The following is an 11,904-nucleotide window of genomic DNA, read 5'->3' as shown; positions in this document are numbered from 1 at the left end:
CTGCAAAAGATAGCAGCCAGAGTTTAATAAAAACAAGATGCTCTTTTAATATACTGCTTAGAAGATCATCCAAGTCAGAAAATAAAGCAAAGATTCCTGCTGAAAGAGGCCCATAGACTGGATTTTATGAATATTTAGGTCACACTTCCCTTTAGAGGAAACCTAAGAATATCTTTTGACTAGTAAGTAACCAAACTGTGTACATTATGTTGGGGATCTAACCACAAAAATGCACAAAAAACTATATAAAACCTTTTTTTTTTTTGGTTGCCAGTGGACACAAGATGCATAAGTAACCCTCTTTTATATATTTATAGATATTTTCCACACCGCCATATCAATCACTGATGTTCTCTGCTTCAGCTGCCCTGAAGTTGAGAATTTTTTCAACTCAGTACTTCTCTCTTCATATCACTGTTATTTGCCTGTCATCAGTACATGGAGCTGCGTTTCACTGAGATTGCATGGTCTCTTGTAGCTATATCACTGAGAGTCTCTTTCAAACAGCAACCTCTGGAACTAAAAATAAAGCCACCGTGGACGTGCCACAAGTCAGTGATAGTTTGCCTCTTCATAACAGCTGTGACAGCTGGTTTATTATTGTTCATTTTCATCCATTTGGACACTTGTAAGGTTAGGGGCTTGGAGACTTTAATTGGTGGGTGTGCCCGCACAGGCAGCTGTAGCTGATTGATAGCTGTCTGCTAAGTCTCACCTCCACCAACTGGAGTCATTAAACTGGAACCCTCCAATCATGTTTGTGGTTTTGGAAAATTTTGGAAAATTTTTAACAGAAGAACCTGAAGAATAATATGATGTGGTGAGTGGTGTAGGCTGACAATGAAGACTTTAGTTTTCAGAAGTTCTAGTTTGTTTGTTTTTATTAGTCTTAGTTCTAATAGGCAATCAGGCGACACGGCTTTAATCAAAATGCTGACATTGAGGACTCAAACCAAAACCAAAGTCTGTTGCTGTTACAGTCTGTTGACTTTCTAAACCTAACCAGATACTGCAAGAAAAATATCTAAGTTCAAAACAGCTTAGAAACAGAACATGCTGACAAACGTCTGAGTTGCTCCACAGCTGCCGATCCACCATCCAAAGGCAGACTTTGACACTCTTTATCTCTCCTTGTATACAATACTGCAGCTGCACAGACAACAAAGGACACCCTGTGCATATCTCTGCAATGCCAGCAGCATCGCACAGAACTGTACTTCACACACTCAGATGACACTGCGCTGTATTGTTTTTCACAGAGAAGCCTAATAAATCTCCAAAAGTTGATTCTGTTCATCTGGACGTAGCGTTTTCAGTGGGAAAACGTTTCGTCACTCATCCAAGTGACTTTTTCAGTCTCAGCTGACTGCAGGTTTCCCCAGTCTTATAAACAGACATGAGAATTTGCATGATTATGATGAAGGTGACCTCCCAGTCCATTGTTCCTTCAGTGGGCTGGTTTCAGTCATTATGCAAATGTACTGTTTATAAGATCAGCTGCAGTCAGCTGAGACTGAAAAAGTCACTTGGATGAGTGACGAAACGTTTTCCCACTGAAAACGCTACGTCCAGATGAACAGAATCAACTTTTGGAGATTTACTTACCTGGATGATTGAGAATGCATCAAGACCTAATAAATCTAGATCCCCAGACTTTTTAAACAATATAATATTGTTAAATAACAAACTGAAAATATTCCTATAGATTTTTTGAGGGGGTGGAATTTAGGATGCGAAAGGTATCGATTTAAGATCTGGAAAATTGGAAAGAAAATGAAACCCCCTCTCACAAATGGTGCCATAAAGTCTTGAGGAGTTATAGCAGTGATAAACCTTAGCTATTTATTTTTATCAAAATAGATGTTTATGTGGTGTATAATTTCTCAGAAATACAGTTCTTTGTATATTACATCAATAAAAACCGTTGAGAAGAAAGGTACTGCCAGATGAAAGTTTGGACCTGCAACAAAAACACCATTAAGGTTTTAATCAGCGTGCAGTGGGCAGAGACACAGTGCATTAACTGAGCTACGTAGCACAGAGCAGGCCAGTTATTTTGGCAGTTAGATCATTGTTTCATTAATGTGTTTTCCTCAAGAGGACAGTGCAGCTGTCCTTGAGTAAAGCACTTAAATGCTATTGCTTCAATAAGCACTCGGCTACTGAGCATTCAAACAAGGGAAAAGACTACAGATGGACGGCCCTGCTGTTGTGCTATACACGAGAGTCGGGTTAAAGAACGAGAGCAGGATTTAATAATGTGCAATATATTTAAATCCAGATTTTATGAGTGAGCAAACGTGGTTAAACCTCATAATTTCCACCAGAGATTGTCTGAATAAAATAAGCTTGAATAAATAAAAACATGCAGGGTGCCGCTTAACTGTTAGTACAAACAAACACCAGATTCTCACAATATGGTGTTATGGTATAGAGTCAAATTAAACTAGCTGGCGAAACTATGTTAATCTTATCAAAAGAATATGGTCTTCACAACATGACATGCTGACAACAGGTTGGAAAATACAGCAGTAGTAGGGTCAGCCTAAGACAATGCAAAGTTTCTCATTTTCTGTTGTTTTTTTTATTATTATTATTATTAATGCATTTAATCTAAATGTTTTTTTAAAAAGCATGAATAGGGCCTCTATAGATAATTTTCTCCTTTATGACGACTGTACAACAGTCATTTGTCATATATTTCACCTCTTTAAATGTTTTGAACAACAGCAGACTAAGTTGACACTAGTGCCTTCGTTAAGTGAATAATTTTGTGGGCTTGATTTCCTTTGATGCATTTTTAGTTCAGCTATCTGACTTAAAGATTAGTGAATTTCTTTTTATATATTTATTTAAAAAAAAATACTAGACAAACCCAAGGCTTAAAAAGGCGACAAACTACTGAATGCGTCAAGGTGGCTGTGTCTATCCTTTATATCAGTGACCTTGCATCGGGGGAAACGAGGCAATCGATGCTTACCCTTTAAAATCTGTGGATCTGCAATTTTAGGTGGTTGTGCTTTTATATGAATGTATTATCGTGTTGGTTTTTGATCACCATTTTTATGGATATGTCAGGGCAGGAACTCAGAGCTTTTAAGATTATGCAGAATTCGTGTTGGCAAAGCCTAAAAAGATGCATTGTCCTCAGCACTAATATAAATTATGATTCAGTTTTGGTGGCATCACAGATGACTCGTTACACGACCAATTCAACGACCACATTGGGCATTTTGCATCTAAAACAGCACTCTTGTCCTCTGAAGCTTCTCCTGTTGCCTGTTGGTAAATTACTGCCATCTTGTGGCTGCAGTTGGATCTTGTCTCTGGAAGCAGGTTTAACTCTGCTGTTCAACTGGGATCTTCAGTTTCGAATTTGTTAACAAAGTCTGGATTTGCACAAGCTGAGAGGCCAGCACCTTTTCCTGATTCGTTGGACATGTGCAGTGCAGGTAAACCTCTCATACATGAGACTGACAGAAGACCAGCGTACAATACAAGCTGCTTTTGGCTCTGCATTCATTCAACTTCTTCAGCTCTTTAGCATTGAAATCTAGAGAGGAGGACATCCATTTCCACAGTTTTCAATTTAATAAAATAAAAAATCTTCCACATCATTTGTCTGCTAATTCAAGTTAGTTGAACTGTATTTATTTATACAGCGCCAAATCATAACAACAATCGTCTCAAGGTGCATTACTGTATATTGTAAGGCAAAGACCAGACCCTACAATAATGCAGAGAGAACCCCGACAACTTCTGCCAAAAAGTGTGTGAGTAGCCAGCAGCACCATGTGAATCAGATCTAGTTGTCACATTTTTGTTGCCTTCCTTTCCTGCAGATTTTAAAGTATGGCTTCAGTAAGCCAATGAGATTCTTTCACGAACAACTTGTGAGTGATAATCAGCGTTGCTGGCTGTCAGCAGGAGTTACTTCAAAATTATTAACAAGACCAGAACAAGTTGAGGAGTACTTATTTTTTTTAAGAAAATTCTTTTAATTTATTTCTTTGTTCAGACACTCCTTATTATGCTTTCACACCAAATTATTCTCTCTCCTGTGTTCACTTGGCTTTAGATCTTTTAGGGAGGCTCAGCCAGAGGAAAACTAATATAATATCTTGTGTGCAAGAGATGTCTGCCATCTTTTTCTTTGCACAGACAAATTCATGCAGTGTTCTTGCAGAAACACGCTGACCTGTGCAAACCATTTAAAGGTCCAAATAGTATGATTTAACTCAGCTGACTCCTGTACGTGAAACAGAATAGAGAACAACACAACACTGTAAGATGTTTACAAGCAAATGTAACGCATATGAAAGTCTATGTTCAAAGCGATGTAATCTGACAAACTGCACTGTAAACTTTTACATAAAATAAAATGACGTTTGTTATTAAATGTTTACCATTTGTGTCCCCATAGGTAGACTGTGACATAGCTGTTTTGACATCATTTTGAACCCTAATTGTTAGTATTTTGGCTGCTACACCATGCTTGGGGGTGGTGGGTGGGTGGAGTGGGGGTTGAACCAATAGTAAGGTGCTTAGTTACGAGATACGTCTTTCTGTCTTGGTTAGCTGCACGTATAATGTATGGATGTAACACATATAACTGCCGATTTACATACTAGTAAAATAATAGAATTTCATTTACTAAAACTGAAGCAATTAGCGTCTCACAATGAACCATAATATGTGTCAGATGATTTGATCTGTCAGTCACAGTAGTCATATCCCTTTAAGCCTTAACAGTATCTAAATAGCTGAGTTATTTAAAAAATAAACACAGATGCTTTTAAATGCTGTAAAGTCATCAAGTTTCAAGTAGGTTTTCATTAACTTTTAACAATTGGAGATTTTTTTTATTTATTTATTAAACCACTTTGTGGCTGTAAACAAGTTATGAAGACAAAGCTAGCATATTATCAATTTTTAAATGAATAATGTTGTTATAAAGCAATTTCTCGTTTGCACATCCAGCAGTTGTTGTGTAGCGATAGTGTAAATACCAGCATTCTAACACATATTGGTCTCACCAATATTTGCTGTTTAAGAGATCTAAAGAACAGGACCTGAGGAGGTCAGAGGGGTGACGGTGGAATAACCTACAGGTTTATGAATCAGGTGACCCGATCATGCGTTCAGTCTTCTTTGTCTTCTTTGTGTTTTGCTTTTTCTTTTTTAGTCATTTTGTTTTGCTTGTACTTTCTCTGGCTGGGTTATGTTCATGCTACAAAATGCCACCTTACAGCAGTAACCCTACCAGCTGAAAAATGACAAGTTGGGAGATACGCAGCTACATGCTGTGTAGTGCGTCACACATCGCTGCCAAAGGACACCTTGTGTGTCGGTGTGACACTCCACCAACTTTGAAGAAAAAAATGCATAATTTTACACCTCAGGGAGGAGGACAGGCTGAATATTGACTCTTCTTTTAGCTCTGTTTCTGCAGAACATCTGATGCTATAGCTGCTAAATCTCCCATTACGTTCACCATGGAGTTGCTTTTGCTGTCTTTCTGCTATTTGGTGCTGAGCTGGCAGCGTAGACTTGATTTATCATTTCATTTATCTTTCTTTTTTTTTGCTGAAAGGAGCTACTTTTCTTAGTGCAGTGACCAGTACAGTAAACTCACAGTATAGTGGGTTAAATCTTGCAATAAAGTTGAATAAATCCTGGACGCAGCTCAAAAACTTTCAAATTCTCATAATAATTAAACAGTGCATGGATTAACTCATATGATGTTGCTGTTATTATAAAACATATTTTAAAAGCAAATAAACTATGGCTAAGGTTAAGGTTAGAGGAAGATAATGATTACAACTAAAACGATAAAAAGTCAAATGCTAATTTGATGTCTGTGACAAGACAGCAGCTATTCGGCTGAAGGTTGAAGTAACTACGTAAAGGGCACACCACTTCCTGTGTTGGCCAATATGGAAATGATTCCCAGGACACTTGGGCTGAAAATGTCAGAAAGGGAAAAACGCCCAAAGTGGCAGCAGTTTAATGTGGAAGTTTTGACCAATCAGCAGTAAGGAGCCAGAAGTTTCCGGCTTGTTGGAACATTTTCGCCCTTCAAAGCTGTCCTCTTACATGTGATTCAAAAACATTTGAATTTGCGTGCTTTTGAAATGTGTAGCTTTAATCCCACAAACATCTGATGCAAAATCATTGCACAACTAAATGTTCAACAGATGTTTCAAAAGAAAAAAAAAACATTCCCAAAATACGGCTGGTAAATTTATTATAGCGCTTGGTTCATTTGACCTCTATAATGTGGAAGGGCATCATTATTTAATGTATGTTTGCTGATATAGAGACAGGGTATCTGTGAATTTAATTCTACTAAAATTTCTCCACTTTCTTACTTGCCAGTAATCAATGCTGCTGATTTTTTTTTTTTTTTTTTTTTTTCCGAGTATCAAAATGGCAGAATGTGAAGGAGGGAAATTGAGAGCTGTAGCTGCAGGCGACTGAGCAGAGGATTAAGGTTCATTCTATTCCACTCGCTGTATAGAGAAAAATGTGAGAAATGAGAATCAGCAGAGCGGCGTTTCCTCGTCTGCAGGATTATCTCAGCCGGCCGTGTTGTATGAGGCACTCAGACGTGGTGTTCCTCGTTCTTCCTGCAGACACTTGACCTTAGGGGAAAAGACACACTTGACACCTCAAAATCCATGTCTTTGTCAGTCACACTACCAATCTGAAAGGAATTAAAGCAGCTCCGTATATATGACACATCTCTGTCTCATGAATTCTGGCTCCAGTGAGGATTGCCAGTTTGTGAGCAAATCACTGTAATTAGTGCCTGTGGGATGTAAATATAATAAGTCTTTTCTCAGCAGAGCACCAATGCCTCACTCAATTTAAGGTACAGTTTACCTTAAATAAATGCAGCCATCATAACTAGATTTTTTTCATTTTTAATCACACAATTTGCCAGCAGTCATTGAAAACTTCACGTTTCATGACCTGTTTTTAATATTTGCTGCCGTGATTATGTGTTATAATAACATTTTATTCCAAGAGGAGCAGAAAAACAATTTGAAATAAATTAAAACTTTTATCCATGTTGGACCGAGTTATACACGTCACGTTTATCAGGGCAGAGATAATCACTGCATGAATTCAAGTTCACTGCATGTTGTTTTCACAAATCAGACTTGCGTTCTACATTATTGTACCGCACAATATTTATGAGCCTTGCATTTGCATCCTTACGTAAAAGTCTCATGTAAATAAGAATATCATCTGTGTTACGCAATAATAATAATCGCTCTTGGGCTTCACTTGCCAGTGGAAAGAAATTACCTCAGCAGTAAGATCAGTCCTCAAGATAACATTTTAATGTTTATACAATGCAATTTTATTCTTAAATAAACTGTAAAAGCAGACGGGCTTGCTCACATGTATTGTTAAGAAAAACACTCAAAGCATGAGATGTGTAAGTACAAAATTTCCAGCATGATTCTGCAGCCAAAATCAGCATCTGTGCCTTTCCTTTCAGCAGCCACGATCTCAGACTGAACTCCAACCAGCATTAGCCTGCAGTCATTTCCGATGTTCAGATTTTCCTCTTGCAAGATAAGAGGGGAATGAGACGAGGCAATTTTATTTCCAAAGCGTGTTTCCTACACAGAGGTAGGTTCAAGGTACAGAGAAAAGAAAACAGAAAAGCTAAATCTGTAGTATGAAAAAAGGATAAAAGAATGAAAATTAATTAAAATTGTCAGGAATGCAAAATGTTACCTTAAAACCTTCTAAGTTAGTTAAAGGCATTTGAGAGATGTCTGGCTATAAAGGTGGACTTAAACTCCAGTGCATAGTAGCAACACATGTTTCAGAATAATTCATATATCTGTGTTATATTTTGTAATATATAATTTCTCATTTAAATTACAGTAAGCAGCATGTACAGTAGCTGTTATTTCCCAGTTTAGTTTCTGTAATCTACAAAATCTGTCAAACTGTAAATAGTAAAAACTATTATCCCCGTCAGCTGTACAGAATAGGACGTTTCTGTTTTTGTTTTATTGCCATATGCGTTCTGTTTGCCAATCAGAGACCAGCTATTTATTTTTCTTTGACCATTTATTCAATTTAGTGTCTTGGAGGAAGCTGGAGCAGTTTTCCCCAGGCGTGAGGAGGGTACACCCTGGAGAGGTCTCAGTCTGTGTGGCACACACCGGTTACCAGATTGTCTTGTTACTTTCTGCAATCAAACAGTCAAGCGATTTCTACAAATATTGTTTTTCCTTAACTGCCATCATTTCCCTGTAGTTCCTCTCGTGTATGACATTTTACCTGGTTTATAGATCATGCTTTGTTGCCCCTTAATGAAAGTGTTTGCTAACTGAACGCCTGTCATAGACCTCATTATGTTAAAGATTCTAATAAAAATAATTTATCTATTGATGCAGCTTCTCTGTGGTACCTTATCATGCCATATTCTGCCACTAGAGAGCTTCACTTTTAGATTTGTGAGTCCAAGAGTCTCCAAATTAAAGGCAAAGCTTCCAGGTCTCAGACACGCTCCCTAACTTTAAGATTAGATTTTAAACTTTCCTTTCAATAAATCTTATATTTAGAGCTGGATCATTCCTAACTATAGCATCCCTTAATTATACTGCTATAGCCTCATAGTGCTGGGGGACTTCCGATGATGCACTGAGCATTTCTTATCTGCTCGCCTCCTTTTTTTCACTCAACTAACAAATGCCATTATCTTTGTCTTATCTCTGCTATAGTTAAGATTAGGTCCCTGTCTCCCTTTGCTTCCCCCCACCCTCCCCCCTGTGTCTCATGTCAGATGGCTGCCCCTCCCGGAGCCTAGTTCTGCATAAGGTCTCTTCCTGTTAAAAGTGAGTTCTTCCTTCCCACCTTTGACAAGTGTTGCCAACAAGGGATTGTCTGATTGTTCAGAGTTTCACTCTAATATTGTAGGTATTGTATTACTTCGCAGTATAAAGCACCCTAGGATGACTGTTTTTGTGAATTGTTGTCACATAAATGAAATTCTATGGGCTCAAATTGTGGTCATAAATATTTTGTACTTGTAAATTAAATGCATAGTTGTGAACTGAGTTTTCAGGACCTGAAGCTCAGTAAAGCGCCCCACCGACAGCCAAACCCATCTGTTCTCTGACTGGATTGTGAAATTTGTGATTGACATTACATTGACCAGTCAGCTGAAGGAAGAAAAATTTGGTTAAAATTCGTACTTGTAAGTTGAAACTCACACACAGTCAGGGAACTTGAGCGCAGAGTTTTGCACATAACAAAAGAAAATTGTAACTTGTGTAAAAACATTTTTTTTATCAAACACACAAATTCTCATCTATAGATGCACAAACATAAAATTTTCAGACATTTTGGTTTACAAGGTTACAAAACTTAGTTCTCAGCTACACTTTTGATTTACAAGTACAAAACATTTATGACCACAATTTGAGCCCCGTAAAATTCTATTTAATTTAGCCGAACTGAACTGACTTGCTCCCTCCAATTGCAAGGAGTGCATGTTTTAATACCATAAAGATGAACACTTGTTCTCAGTACCAAAAACGCTAGAAACTCCGCATACTGTATATTAACAACAATCTCACTCTCACTGCTAAATTAATATTTTTAACTGCAAACATTCCGTTTGAGTCTTTGTTTTCGACAGCAGGAAAATGTTTAATGATCAGAGCGACTGCCCACCCCCAGGTTGCTACGATATGTTGCGTTTCTTTACATTTACTCTACACCAAATGATGGAGTTTTATATAAAATGATTTTGGTCAGATGCTGAATTTTGGTTGGATTCAAGCGACAGAGCAAGACTCAAGTCTGGTTTAATTGAAAACAAATGCTGCTTTATAGCAAGATTGCTATACAGTAGCTTGCTTTTCCTCGAAGGCATCAAAGTTTATGATATCCAGCTGTATTCACAAAGAACGGCACATTGCAGTACAAAAAGTACCATATTTTTACAGTAATTTGTAACAGTAAACTGTTGGAACATTTCAAAGACCATCCAGCAGTTCATTCAAGCATTGCGCTGCATCATGACTAAGAGCTGCTGCTCCTGCCTTTGATTTTGCTCAAGCAAAGCAACAGCATCAACAGTCCTCTCACACTTGAGAGGACTGTCAGGGCTATATTGTTCAAAGACACTGATGATGTCTTACAGTCATAGCTTGTCCCAGAGTCACCTTCTTTCCATTTCAGTAATACAGCAAAACCTTTATTACAGTGCTCACTGATAGGCAAGGCAAGGCAAGTTTATTTGTATAGCACAATTCAACAACAAGGTGATTCAAAGTGCTTTACAGAGACATTAGAAACAAGAACAAATAAAAAGCATGATTTAAAATTGAATAAAACAAGCAAATAAACTAACTAATTAACAAACAAACAAACAAACAACAGTATATAAAATCAAAACAGATAAAATCAGAACAGTAGATAAAATCAGTAGTTAAATGTAAGTTTTGAAATTTAAGCTTAAAGTGTGGATTTGGTGCTTTATTCAAATGCAGCTGAGAACAGGTGAGTCTTCAACCTGGATTTAAATAAACTGAGTGTTTCAGCTGATCTGAGGCTTTCTGGGAGTTTGTTCCAGATATAAGGAGCATAAAAGCTGAATGCAGCTTCTCCGTGTCTGGTTCTGACTCTGGGAACTGATAAAAGACCGGATCCAGATGACCGAGGGATCTGGAAGGTTCATACTGGGTCAGGAGGTCACTGATGTATTTTGGTCCTAAACAATTCAGAGCTTTATAGGCCAGCATCAGAACTTTAAAGTCTATCCTCTGACGGACAGGCAGCCAGTGTAAGGACCTCAGAGCTGGACTGATGTGGTCCACTTTTTTGGTCTTAGTGAGGACTCGAGCAGCAGAGTTCTGAATGAGCTGTAGTTGTCTGACTGATTTTTTAGGTAGACCTGTAAAGATGCTGTTACAGTAATCAAGCCTACTAAAGATGAATGCATGGACTAGTTTTTCCAGGTCCTGTTGAGACATCAGATCTTTTATCCTTGATATATTCTTGAGGTGATAGTAAGCTGACTTTGTTATTGTCTTAATGTGTTTTTCTAAGTTTAGGTCTGCATCCATCACTACACCCAAATTTCTCGCCTGGTTTGTGGTTTTTAGATGTATAGATTGAAGTTCTCTGGTGACCTGTAATCGTTTTTCTTTGGCGCCAAAGACTATTACCTCAGTTTTGTTTTTGTTTAGCTGGAGAAAATTGTGGCACAACCAGTCATTGATTTCCTCAATGCATTTACCAAGAGCCTGTACAGGGCCTCGGTCTCCTAGTGACATTGTGATATATATTTGTGTGTCATCTGCATAGCTGTGATAGTTTATTTTGTTGTTCTTTATAATCTGTGCCAGTGGGAGCATGTAGATGTTAAACAGAAGGGGTCCCAAGATGGAACCTTGGGGAACTCCACATGTGATACTTGTCTGCTCAGATGTGAAGTTACCTATCGATACAAAGTATTTCCTGTTTTCTAAGTATGTTTTGAACCAGTTTAGTACAGTTCCTGAAAGACCTGCCCAGTTCTCCAGTCGTTTGAGTAATATGTTGTGGTCAACTGTATCAAATGCTGCACTGAGATCCAGTAAAACTAGGACTGACATTTTTCCACTGTCTGTATTCAGACATATGTCATTAAACACTTTGGTCAGAGCGGTTTCAGTGTTGTGGTTCTGTCTAAAACCTGACTGGAAGGCATCGTAGCAATTATTCTGTTTTAAGAAGTAACTGAGCTGTTGAGAAACTGCTTTTTCAATGATCTTACTTAAAAACGGGAGATTTGAGATCGGCCTGTAGTTGTTCATTTGTGTCTTGTCAAGATTGTCCTTTTTCAGTATAGGTTTGATTACAGCAGTTTTTAGTGATTCTGGAAAC

The sequence above is a fragment of the Astatotilapia calliptera genome, chromosome 11, assembly GCF_900246225.1.
Source record: "Astatotilapia calliptera chromosome 11, fAstCal1.2, whole genome shotgun sequence".
NCBI classification, from domain to species: Eukaryota; Metazoa; Chordata; class Actinopteri; order Cichliformes; family Cichlidae; genus Astatotilapia; species Astatotilapia calliptera.
The sequence above is the reverse complement of the archived record's forward strand: the minus strand, read 5'-3'. Positions refer to the sequence as shown.